General features: G+C 40.4%; 1 protein-coding gene and 1 long non-coding RNA gene across 4 annotated transcripts in view; both read right to left on the reverse strand.

Annotated features, from left to right (window-relative positions):
* Window positions 1-9,788, reverse strand: part of p2ry10 (P2Y receptor family member 10) — a 67,487-nt gene extending 57,699 nt beyond the window's left edge. For 2 of the 3 annotated variants that reach the window (XM_052088955.1, XM_052088956.1), the window contains exon 1: window positions 9,722-9,788. The gene's annotated coding sequence lies outside the window, so the exon portion shown is untranslated. The remainder of the gene's footprint in view (window positions 1-9,721) is intronic. The other variant, XM_052088957.1, reaches the window with a different exon arrangement.
* Window positions 9,789-10,315: 527 nt separating this feature from the next.
* On the reverse strand, window positions 10,316-11,821 carry LOC127617088 (uncharacterized). The gene is made up of 3 exons (XR_007967275.1): window positions 11,782-11,821; window positions 11,424-11,569; window positions 10,316-10,647 (listed from the first exon to the last, which is right to left on the reverse strand). It is a non-coding gene; the product is annotated as an uncharacterized LOC127617088 (long non-coding RNA).
* Between the last annotated feature and the right edge of the window lie 2,021 nt (window positions 11,822-13,842).

Raw genomic sequence — 13,842 nt, forward strand, 5'->3', positions numbered from 1 at the left:
ACAGGCACCAAAACACTTTCCCGGACTTTCAGTTTCATCATACCACGGTGGTGGAATGAACTTCCCAACTCAACCCGGGAAGCCAACTCACTCTCTATCTTCAAAAAACAGCTAAAAACACATCTTTTCCAAAAGCACTTAACCGGTCACTAAAAAAAAAAAAAAAAAAACAGTATACATCTGTTTTGTATACTATTCTGATGATAGTGAAACTTTGTAATATGGCACTTTTCGTACCACTGTCTCCCTAAGATGATTCGCTGATGTTTTTCCTCTTTTGTAAGTCGCTTTGGATAAAAGCGTCTGCCAAATGAATAAATGTAAATGTAAATGTCTCATGGGCCTCCTGGCTGTCCGCCTGATCTGCTCTGGTCTCCTGGGTCTACTGGCCATCTGCCTGATCTGCTCTGGTCTCCTTGGTCTCCTAGCCGGCCTCCTGATCTGCTCTGGGCTCCTTGGTCTCCTGACCATCCGCCTGATCTGCACTGGTCTCCTTGGTCTCTCCATCTTAGCCCTGCCATCAGGAGCCGACCATTATAGGGGGGTGTTCTCTCATGGTTTTGCCACAGCCTTGTCACCTTTAAGTTCCCAGGACTCTTATTTTGATATTGTCTTGTTATCTGTTTTTAGTCTCCCTTGTACTACATTTCCCATGATTCCCATGATTCATTACTACCATCTGTTTCCCGTCATTGCTCCCTGTGTTTGGTTATTATCCTAGTCTGTGTATATACACTGTAGTTTCATTCATGTTTGTCAGTTCTTATTTGTCAGTGCATGAGTGTTATTTTGTAGTTCCCTATCTGTCACTCACTCGAAGTTGTGTCGATGAAGTGACTCAAGGGCACACTCTTGGGAGCCAGAGACACCATCTGATCTTTGATAAAAGGTCAATGGGAATTGGCGAGTGGTATTTGCATCCACTCCGCCGCACATACGGGTATAAAGGAGCTCGCGTGTGGACCGCTCATTCAGATTTTCTCTACGGAACCAAGTGGTCGCTATTTCATTGAGAAATCAGCGAGCTGAATTCCCACAGCTTCCATTCACCTCTGCTGGATTCTGACGGTGGATTACAGCGGCTTCTCCCCCTCTCTGCACTGGTCACTGCAGAGATCGCCCCTGAGCACTTCAGCAGAACAAACTAAAAGAGCATATTCTAAATAGTATAATTCCTAAAAGAATATATTCTAAAAGAGTGGCACACATGCAAACGTCTTTTTAAAGACACATATTTTTAAAGAAGCCTTTCCGTCTGTGTGTTTTTCCTGGTTGCATTCATTATCTCTCTCCTTCTGACTGCCACTTCTGAGTGCAAGGTCAGGGAGGACGAAGAACAGGTCATCCTAGTAGCACCCTACTGGCCCACCCAGACTTGGTTCTCGGACCTCATGCTCCTCGCGTCAGCCGCTCCCTGGCAAATTCCCCTGAGGAAGGACCTTCTTTCTCAGGGAAGGGTCACCATCTGGTACCTGCGACCAGACTTCTGGAACCTCCACGTCTGGCCCCTGGACGGGACATGAAAGACCCAATTGGCCTACCACCCGCCATGGTAGACACGATCACTCAGGCTAGGGCCCCCTCTATGAGGTGCCTGTATGCCATGAAATGGCATCCGTTCGCTAAGTGGTGTTCTTCCCAATGCAAAGACCCCCAGAGATGCACAGTCGGGTCAGTGCTTTCCTTCCTGCAGGAGAGGTTGGAGGGACGGCTGTCACTCTCCATCTTGAAGGTGTATGTAGCCGCTATAGCTGCACACCAAAACACAGTGTGTGGTAAGTCCTTTGGAAAGCATGACCTGATCATCAGGTTCCTGAGGGGCACCAGGAGGATGACCGTGCCCTCCAGACCGTGCCTCGTTCTCTCATGGGAGTCCTGCAAAGCCTACGAGGGACGCCTTTTGAGCCCTTAGAATCAGCTGAGCTTAAGGCACTCTCTCTGAAGACTGCCCTCCTAATGGCGCTGACCTCCGTCAAGAGGGTAGGTGACCTGCAAGTGTTTGCTCTCAGCGAAACGTGCCTGTAGTTCGGTACGGGCTACACTCACTTGATTCTGAGACCCCTTGGGTTGTGTGCACAAGGTTCCAACAACCCCATTCAGGGATCAGGTGGTGAACCTGAAAGCACTGCCCCAGGAGGAGGCCGACCCACCCCTTATGTTGCTGTGTCCGGTGCATGCTTTACGCATCTATTTGGACCGCAAGTAAAGCTTCAGAGCCTCTGAGCAGCACATGCCACCTCCTACAGGGCTAAGAGCCCATTCTACCTGGAGTGTGGTGGCCTCCTGGGCCCTGACCAGTGGTGCCTCTCTAACAGACATTTGCAGAGCAACACCCAACACCTTTGCAAGGTTCTACAATCTCTGGATTGAGCCGGTTTCGTTCCGTGTCTTAGCAGGAACGAACAGGTAAGTCCGGGACAGTCGGCCGGGTGTATCGCTTGCATATAGCACCTTTCACCTCCACTGAGCTGAAGACGTGCACTCTTGACTCCCGGTGGTGTTCACAAAATGTGTTCCCTGGATGACTTCCTCCTAGCACTATGGCAGACGAGTTTATGGAGAAACTCGCTGCCAGCTCAGTACATGTGGATCTAAGCCCTGCACTGGGGTAGGTGCTCCACATGTGCTGGTTCCCAGTAGGCAACCCCTTGCGACAAATATCTTCTGCTGAAACATTGCCCTGTTGGTAAACTGCGTCTTCCTTAGGTAGAGGCCCCTCTGTTCCAGTCAACATGTTTGTAGACTCTCCCCCCCATTAGGTAAGACCTACCATGGGACTTCTCAACATGACATACTTCCAGCTATGCTCGGCAAGACCATGTGTTGTATCTCCACTCAAAATGTGGTTTCCGCGGTGTCTTCCCCTTGGGAGTGACACACCCCTGACGTGGTCACTGGTGGTCATAGTCAGTTGAAAAATGTTTCATTCTTTTTGGGGAGAAAAACTAAAAAAGAGGGAAAGGGCACAACTGGGCTAACCTGCCCCTATTTTTTGGGCAGTCGACTTGTCCCAGAAGGGCCGTTCGATGATCATAGCAGTGTCAGGGCAGGTTACGTGTTGGCCTGGTGTGCTGGCTACGGGGCACACAGTAGTTTGCCTGTCTCACACTGCCAGTCCACCTAAACAGTTCAGCTAGTTGTGGCGTTTTTGTTGGGGACCCCTAGTGTCACTTCATCGACACAACGTCAAGTGAGTTACAGATAGGGAATGTCCTGGTTATTTCCGTAACCTCCATTCCCTGATTGAGGGAACGAGACATTTTGTCCCTCCTGCCACAATGCTGGAAATGGCCGGGACCTTACTCTTGGCTCCTCAGCAAAAAACCTGAATGAGCAGTCTGCACACCAGCTCCTTTATACCCATATGTGCTGAGGAGTGGCATGCAAATAACACTCGCCAATTCCCATTGGCCTTTTATCAAAGATCAGAAGGTGTCTTGGGCTCCCAAGGGTGACACCTAGTGTCACATCATCGACACAACATCTCATTTCCTATATCAGGGAACGGAGGTTACAGAAGTAACCAGTACATTTTCCTAGTCTGTAACCTTGAATGTTCCTGTATCATAGTGTTCTTGCCATTGTTTTGTTCGTGGTTTCAATCCTCGTTCTCTGTATCTCACATCATCTCTATTAAAGAAGCTTGCATATAGATCATTGCCTCTCATCTCATCTCTGACAAATCCTTACATTATCCTATACAGTTCTGGAGTTAATTCAACTGCTTTGAGCACAGTTGCACAATTAGGATTTTCTTAAGTTATAGCGCCCTCTAGCATAACATTTTTTATGAAACTCAGCCTTTTCAGAGTGTTTCCTTTTCTACTTGTAAGTTTGAAAATTGTACTCACAAGATACAGTCTAATTATTCATTATAGGCCACACCCCAAACATATTTGCTTATATCTTCGGGATGATTTGAGTTATCAAAATTATTTTGAAAAATTGTTGTCAGGAGAGTCTGCAGATGATGTATGTTATGTTTCATGCGAATTGGGCAAACGGCCAAGGACAAGTTCGCAAAAGTATTTTTTTTATATAAATCAAAATCATAGAAAACATTTATTATGGAAATAGAAATTCAAGTGACCATATGATTTGGTGGATTCAGAAAAGCTAAAAGTTTTGTTGCAGCCTATATGGTTCCTGATTTATTAGCAAAAACACAAATTAACAAATTATAAAGCCACCTTGGGGCTGATTGTCACAAAAGTTTACACCCTGCTTGTTTATAGTAATTCCCATAACCCTCTGCCATTCCCAATACGAGTTATAAGGTGCTCAAAATTGATTGGCCATTTGTGGCCATCTTTATTAATTTTTCTAATCGATTTTTCAAGAATATATTAGATTTGAACCAAAGATTATGCAAATTTAATTAGTTGTGACAGTTTATTAGTGGTAGTGCCCCTAAAATGTCCTGTTGATGCTGTATATAAGGTTTGGTTACGTTTGGAGTTTGCTTTGGAGTTTTTCAGAGGATGAACTGATGCCAACTCCAACCATAAGACATTGTCTGAACATTGGATTTAGGATGGACCACACCGAACCTCACCGAAATTACCGGCTAGTTTAAACTGCGATGCACCTCACTGATCTCTGCCTGCATCACCTCGGTCTATTGATGGACTACGAAATCTTGAAATGGAATACATAGACTATCAATTGCCAACAAAAGCCTTCATCAGCCAATTAGCAAGGACAATTGCATCTAAGTGACCTTCTGCAGTTAATCCAGGATGGACTTCAAAGAAATTGGTCGTTAATCTTACAGTTCATACAAAATCTATGTTTAAACACTGTCCCTTAACACTTACTTAGTTTAATCATTTTAAACCATGACTTGCACTATACATAAGTAATATTGACATTATATTCATGATGTTAGCCAGAGGAAAACTGGCCGCCACAGTGAGTCTGGTTTCTCCCAAGGTTATTTTTCTCCCATTAACCAACATTTTATGGAGTTTTGTGTTCCTTGCCACAGTCACCTTCGGCTTGTTCACTGGGGTTATTAATACAATTATTATTTAATTACTTATTTTATACACGATTAACAATCATATTTTATCTTATTACACAATGATGACTCATCAACATTATGGACATAACTTTTTTATGTTCTGTTAATGCCTGATATTCTGTAAAGCTGCTTTGAAATGATGTGTGTTGAGAAAGGCGCTACACAAATAAAATTGACTTGGCTTGACTTGACTACCCTGAGTCCAATGAACAAAACCCGATGTCTCTACAACATTCTGATCCTGAGATCCCATCTAAGTATTTTGAATGGATGTCAATGGGGTTTGGTTGCTATAAATGTTTCCTAGGACGTGCTAAGTAGTTTCCATCATGATTCTTGAAGAATGATTGCTCATCCAAGTAAAACAAGCAAACTGTCATTTCTCTAGGATATTCTGATCCAAAGATATCACACTCAGCCATTTTAAATGGAAGTCAATGGGGCTGGTGTAGTAATTTCTGCCAATTTTGTGAAAAATCACTCAACATCTTTGGGATTTTGATTTCAGAAGAATAGACTTTATTATCATACCATAAAGCCAAGTTGCCTGCAGTAAAACCACAACAACAACTAAAGCATCTCTGGGTTTTGTTCACTTAAATACATCTCCTCAAACAAGGTGGAGCTTATACTTTTTTAAACATGCATTATCTATCATAATCTTCTTTGACTCTGGTCTGACCATTTTAAGAAGTGAACAGGAGACACTTGCCTCACCATATATTTTCTCAGCAGTCATGAGAGCACATATATGAGGCTATTCCTGTTCCTGCACATACCTTCAAATAGTCACACATATGTTGAGCACACATTCCATCATGTCCACAGGCCTTTACACACACACACACACACAGTAAACTGCATGTTTGCCCGTCAGACATAACTGTGGTACAAATCAACAATGTTTACATTGATTACACCTGATTAATGTATACTTACCTTGATAAAAAATATACTACACTGGTTGCTAGGGTACTCTAAATTGTTGCTAGGGCATGGCTAAGTAGTTGTTCAAGCGGATATGTGAAGACTGATTGCTCACCCAAGTGAAACAAGCCAACTGTCATGTTTGTAGTCCATTCTGTTCCAACGATAACCCTCTCAGCCATTTCTAATGGAAGTCAGTTCGTATTGGCTGATTACTAACCTGACTCAAAAGATTCAATCCAAAAGTGTCTACAAAATTGTGTTGTGAAGATATCCTTCTGTGCCATTTTGAATGGAAGTCTATGGGAGTGGTTGCTAGGGTGCTGTAAATGGTTGCTAGGGTGTGGCTATGCCATTTCCATTATGATACTTAAAGACTGATTGGTAGCCTGAGTGAAATGAGTCTATGTCTCTAAGACATTCTGATTGGGAGATATTATCCCACAAAATTAATTGTCTTGTCATAGTAGGAAAAATCAATTGTTTTCATGGGCAAGAGCCTTGCCATAGTATGCCTATGGGGTATTTTTAGGGTGGTTTAAGGCAGCATTTTACAGTTTTCAGATGCAGCCATATAGAAATGATGCGAGACAGAAATGGGGATAATCGAAAAATTAACACATAATATAATTCCAGACATATGTCAACATAACCCTATAACAATGTGACAGTTAATCATGTCTGGCAAATAAAAAAAATTAAGTTGACATTTGATTATCTATAATCATTTTGGAAATCCCAGAATTATTTGCTAACTAATATTACAAAAGTCAAAAGACATTGTCAGTGTACCACGTTTCTTCAAATAAATGTATATGCATTCATACACTAATGAAACCCTTAGACCAGGGGTAGTTAATATACTGACCGTGGGCCAAATCTGGAATGCCAGGTGCTTTTGAATGGAATCATTTTGTTTACTTAATATTATTGTTATTGTAATTGTTTTTATTATTATTATTTTTACCCTCTAGTTCCCTCACAATGCCATCTCTGATCCAGTGTACTGTTAATTTGAACTACCGTCAGTTTCCACTAATAAAAAAATGAGAGTTCCTTTTTTTATACACCTTTAACTTTAGCTTGTGCGCACTGTTAAACTAGTTCTTTCAATGTCAAGTTAACAGCAGTGTGTTTAAACATGGCAGCAAAAAAAGTTGATACCAAACATTTATCAAATTGTACCAAAAAAAGAGTGTGCTGATGCTTATTGTTTTGTTTTGTTTGCTATATAAGCTAAAAGCACATATAATTGGTTAAGGGGTTAATGGCCGTGAATAATAAATGTACTGTAATCATTGTCGTTACCATTTGCCAGGGCGGAGCCAGAGATGATACCCCGGGAGATTACCTCAAGTGTTGGATTTACTGCTTCAAATTTAAAACTTAGGTGATCTTTCGAGGTAAGACTAGATAACACGTGTTGTCATCATTGTCAATTGAAAGTCAAAATGTTTTTGTTTTATTTATTTGTAGGAGTAATGCTAGATAATTCTGGAAAAAATTACATGACCGTCTGTTTTCATTGGACAGGGAACTAGCCTCTATTTTTAAGCACATTTCTGTGAAACTTGCTAAATAAACATTAGCTAGCAATACTATGTAAATTTTTAGCGAAATATATTTTTTGGCCAATTTTGTCGCTTGTGAAAAATCTGCCTGAAGAAATGTGAGGCAGAGAGCAGACGCTGTTCAGACCTGCCTAGAAACTGGCCTGCTAGTTAGATAAGTTATCTAGCTTGTTGATTTTCCATGTAATAACCCATATGGAAAAAAACTGGCATGGTTCATATACAGCAACCATATATCTTCCTTACTTAAATCGGACAGAATTACCTTCTATGTTTCATGCAAGGCCAATACATGTCCTACACAAAATCAGACCGATTATGGCCACTTTCATACTAAATAGCACACATACAACTTGTATGGGATTTTTGCATTATATGTGAATACTGTAAGAAGTCTTATATGAGTTTTACATGACAAAAGTATGCAATGGTGTATGGTATTAGTAGAAAAAAACTCATTTTCATATACAAATCATTTAAAGTTCTTATATTGAATCATATGCTAGTCAAATTAAAGTCATATAGGATTTATATATATTTTGTGTAATTTGTTTATATGTATTTCATACAGATTTCATGTTTTTTTTTTATAGGGAAATGGTGTGCCTGCTCTTCGAGTTTTATATGTTTCCACCGAATTCCTCATATGACAGCTATAATATTACTATATTTATAATATTGTAGCGTGGCCACATAAGGGGATGTTTTATATATGGTTCATTGACATCAAACTAATTATGTTTAGTCATGTTTTGCCTATTAGTTGTATTACTTTCCCCTGTAACCTGTTATATTCCTCAGTTGTTGTGTGTTATCCCCGATCTCTGTTCACGCGAGATCTTTGCGTGAATTCATCTTACGTGTTTTCCTGCCACGTATTCAGGAAGTACTTTCAGTTTCTATTTAAAGAACCGCTATGCCGGTTTCCAGCGCTCATTTGCGAGTACGCACATTCACAAAACCGCTCACTCATTCAATTGGATATACGCTTGTGACTGACCTGGAAGCGCTGAGACGCCGTTCCTCTCGTGGAGTATATTTGTTTGGCTCGCAGCCAGGATTACTTTTTATCAGAGGACATTGGTCTGTCATCATTTCTTCACTTCATCACTTGATCATGCTCACGGACTATACAAACACCCGGTGAGGCTGATCTGAACACTGTATAACTCTGTGCACTCTGGACTTCACATTTACATGTATACACCACACCTTGTTTGTTATTATTGTAAATATTGTTTATGTTGTAAATACACTTGGTTTATTGATTTTCATCAGTGTTGCTATTTATTTTCTCCACATCATTTCCTATCTCTAGAAACGGTACGGAAGATCCCATAGTGTAAACTCAACTTTAATATTGGAGAGTGTTACAATATAATTATAATACATGATTTTCATTCAATAATACAACACCTCTGCATATACTAATCATATATGATTTCAGTCAATGACTTGCATAAATTTGCTATGGAAACACTTATTTCAATAAAATCAAAGTAACACACAAATCAAATTATACTCCACATGAGTAATTAAAAATTCCACCTTGATAGCAAACTGAACTTTGCTCAGAAAAAGAAAGAAAAAAACACAAAAAACCCCCAACAACAACAAAATACCTTAAACACACTGTCATGGCCATCAATCATCAAAGAGCATTAAGGTTTCTGGATGTTTTTGTGTTTTCTTCTTCACTCTAATTTCAGTAAGTTTGGCATTGATGGCTGCACCAATGCTGGAGGGCACCACATGAGGCCACTTTTGCAACATTGCTCCTGTGAGGCAAATGTATAAAAAGCAAAACATTGCTGTTGTTAGGAAGCAAGGTGGCCCACAGTTCATGACGACATATCAAGTTAGATAAATCAGCAGCAGCATGGAGGTGGTCTAGTGTTTAGGTTTCCAAATAAAATTAAAATGTTTAGCTTCCAAATGGAACTCCAGAAAGTTGTGAGTTTGTTAGGGATTGCAACTACTGTGGACCTGAGCAAGCTACTTAACCTAAACGTACTCCCGGTGGATCACTTTGTATGTAATAATAATAAAAACAACAACAATAATAACAATAATAATAACAATAGGGTTTCAGCACTTGGTGGTTGAACCCCTAATTAAACCCTGTAGTGCAGCAATATAATATTGATCAAAGATACTCACTCTAAATAATTACAATACTATGAACTGATTTGAAACTTACTGTAGATAGCTTCAACTTTCAATTTGTCAAGAGCCTGGCGTTGTGGCCTAGAATCCCTGGATGTTCCTCAAAGATTGCTCACAAGTAGCACATCAATTGGGAACACTGCCGTCAGGAGCATTCTCACAAAACAGGAGGCGGAGTTTGCATTCTGGGCCACAGCCCAAGCCAGTCTGTCAACAAATACATTGGATCCAGGAGAAATTTCTACCTGTTTTAATGAAGAGTACGAAAAAAATTATTATGCAGTGTTGCCAAGGGCTGCAATAGTTTTATATACTGATTACCAAATGGAAAGAGCTTTTGAGCTTACTGATGAAGACATTGAAGAACACTGAGACTTCAGGGCCATTTTCACGTCATTTATCATATTTGGTAGCTCTAGCAAAAAAAATATAACAAAATAAGATATGATAAAAAAAATAGCTTATACGATTTACCTACTCAACTAACTCCTATGTGTACATATGCTCATGCGTGTTACAGAGGTTGAATGTTTCAGGTTTATTGTCATATACTTAATAATAATGCAATTACCAATAATTATGAACTATTATCAATTATTATTATTTTTGTCTCAACTTTACATACCAAGTTAAATAATAATATTGAAACAGAATGGCAGTTCAATGGTAATTTAAAGTCTTAAGTGCAAAGACAATAAAAAATAAACCAAGTTAAGATCAAATCTAAACCACCAAACAGTTTGATAGCTGATTCACCACAACAGGAAGTAACTGTAATACATGCCTTGAATGAGCATTTTTCTCAATTGTTCGTTGTCATTTCTCAATTTTTTTGTTTTCTTTCTCTATTTCTTTTAGCTGCCTCTGAGTCTCTGTCAAGGTTGTGTCTTGGTACTTATCCACAACCATTTGGGCAACTTTTCTCTGTTTTTGGGGAATCATTGTCCTTTTCTTTTGGGTCTGTCAAGGAACAAGAAACAAGAGATGGAGATGATACGTATTTGTCTTCTTACCTCTGTAAATGTAAACAGACTGACATAAAATGACTGGCCAGGGGTGCGTTTCCCGAAAGCATCGTAAGCTAACTATGGTCGCAAGTTCTGTCGTTATCAGCATTGTTCAACAAGTCGTTGTTTCCCGAAAACATCGCTCCAAAAAACATTCGCAAACTGCATAACAAAGTTGTGTGGTTAGAACGACAGCTCGTGGAGCGAGTGTACGCGATCATCTGTTCCTCTTTAATAGTAACAGAATAAACATGAATGAACATCTGAGGGTATGTTGAAGGATACAGTACAACTTACTGAAACGTATCATATCTCTTCTAATCGCTCATTTCGCATTTCAAATGGCGGAAAGACATCAATAAAACAGCTGGTAAACTATAGGCTATGTCACAGCATTTACCTCAGGCAAATCATTCAGTGTCTACAGCTGGTTAGTAAATCTTTCACTTAATATTATGCACTATATTAGCCTATATATTCATTATATTTTAGTTAAGCTGTTAGTGATGTCTTGATTATTTAATGTATGTTTAAATAAATCTGTCATGAAAATTACATCCATTGTGTATAAATGATTATATTTCAACAACGAATTGGAGTAAAAACATAATTTTATACTTAGATTTAGAAGTTAATGTGTTATTATGTAAATTGGTACTTATATTTACTATATTGTGTGATTATATGCATGAAATTCATTCAGTGACAGTGGAATACAAACAGTCTTACCGGTGTACTCTCAACATCAGTTTCATCTGAATCCGTATATCTTGACGGCGGGACTGAGGGCCTTTTCTTTGGCAGTGGGTTGTTCGTTTCATCAGACTCCAACCGTAGTAATTCCTTAATTTTAGCATTAGTATGAAATCGATTGCCTGAAAAAAAATATCAAAGTTGGAGGATAGATCAGATTAAGGCACTTTACAGTAAAAAAAAAAACTATATTTAGTGCACTTAATAATTTTTGTGCATATTATTGTGTGACGGTAGTTACACAACTGTCATAACTTCACACATCATAACAGCTTCACATTATTTATTGGACCGGACACTGTAAAAACAAAATGCATTAGAAAGGTCTACTTACTGCTCACAAACTTGATAGAGGCAGCGTACACTGGCCAGCCATGTTTTGGCTTTTTCCCTTTCTGCCATTCCACAGCAGCTGAATAGTCAGTTTGCGGGTATCCATCGCCATCCATCTTGGTGTCATCATATTTACATATGGCTTCGGTTTTCACCTCGCTATACATCCCAGCGTCCTCCCCACTGACCCATTGGACCACTGCAAACTTTCTCATCACACCTTGGGCATTAAAAGAGTTTGGCTATTAGTGAATTTAGATTACGGCATATAAGGCTGTTTCATCGGTATTGCGGATTGAAGGATTTGAATATAGGTAGGTGAATGCTCATCCACTACGGGGCTCCGGTAAGAAGCGTGACAGGAGACAGGGAACTGTTAAACTCTTTATCTTTGAATGTTCACACACATTGGTATCTTCCAGCTGTACTGAATTTTCTCTTATATGTACATTGTATTGAATGTGGTTTTTCTATAATAAACAGAATAAAAAGATACATCAGTGTATGTCTAATAACTTTAAGTCACACAAACATAAACAGCGACTCACTACTGACACGTTATTTATATATAAACCAGCGTCACATAGGATTACAGCTGCAACCATATACACGTGAATCACTGTATATAACTCTCATATTATGATGTTGTGCACAATATAAAGTTCGGTTGCACTAGCTAAATAGTTGAATACAACAATGTAACAAGCATACATCAACTTATAATTGTGTATAAATAAATAAACTTACATTCAATCACGCACATTAACACCTGAGGAAATGGCGGAGAAAACGGCTGGTGAAAGTGAGAGTAAACACAATAGCGGACTAGCGGAAACTAACGTTACCCAGCAGCGTATACAGTAAACGTTCATAATAAAAGTCCTTTCTCGTTTACTCTTATATAGGGAATTTAGAACAGCCGCCCCCAGATTAGCATAGCTAATATGTGTAAAGATAAACTCCCTAGCCCTTGGAGTTGGTGTCACCTCCACCCGGAAGTGCTGGGAGTCTGACAAGTTTGGCCACAGGTCGTAGGTATAAGCGGTCATTGACCTTGATTTGAGCTGACCGAATGTGTCCATCATCACTGGTAATCAACTTGACAACCCTACCAGTTGGCCATTGAGCTCTGGGAAGCTGCGGATCCATAATCATTACCACCATGCCCTCAGTTAAATCCTGGGTTTCTCGTTGCCACTTCTGGCGAGTCTGGAGGCTTGGAAGGTAATGTCGAATGTAGTATGACCAGAAGTGATCCACAATGGTCTGAGAATGTCGCCAGCAGCGCTTGGATAGCGGTTCGGGAGTGTAGATCACCTGGGGAAGTGAGGCATCTCACCGCCCCATAAGCAGCATGTTTGGGGTAACCGGATCTATGTCTGCAACATCGGATGAGACGTATCCCAATGGCTTGCTGTTAAGAATGCCCTCTACTTCAATCAGTACTGTACGTAGTACTTCCTCTGGAACCGACTGGCTCCCGATAACTACCCGCAATGGCAGACTTTACTGATCTAATCTCCCTTTCCCATGCGCCTCCGAAGTTTGGTGCGACAGGAGGATTCATTTTAAAGTCGATCTGATGACTAGCTAATAACTCCTGCAGTTTAGGTTCCATTAATTTGAAGGCTTCCCTTAGCTCGGTCTCAGCTCCTCAGAAATTGGTCCCCTGATCTGAGAGGATTTCGGATGGGGTGCCTCTGCGGGCTATAAAGCATCTAAGTGCCAACAAAAATGCATCCGTATCAATGCTGTTAAGGAGGTCAAGGTGAATGCATCTGGTCGTCAAGCACTTGAAGATGACTCCCCATCGCTTTTCAGTGCAATGGCCAATCTTCACAATGAAGGGCCCAAAACAGTCAACTCCAGTTGAGAAAAAAGGTGGTTTGTACACTTGTAGGCGAGCTAAAGGTAAGTCAGCCATGATAGGCACGGTCGGCTTGGCTCTCCACTTCTGGCACTCCACACACTCTCTCTGATGTTGCCTTACTGCTTGTCTGCCTCTCAGGATCCAGTAGTGGCGACGGAGTTCAGCAAAAACCCTGTCCGGTCCTGGGTGAAG

The sequence above is a fragment of the Xyrauchen texanus genome, chromosome 23 (assembly GCF_025860055.1).
Source record: "Xyrauchen texanus isolate HMW12.3.18 chromosome 23, RBS_HiC_50CHRs, whole genome shotgun sequence".
NCBI lineage: Eukaryota > Metazoa > Chordata > Actinopteri > Cypriniformes > Catostomidae > Xyrauchen > Xyrauchen texanus.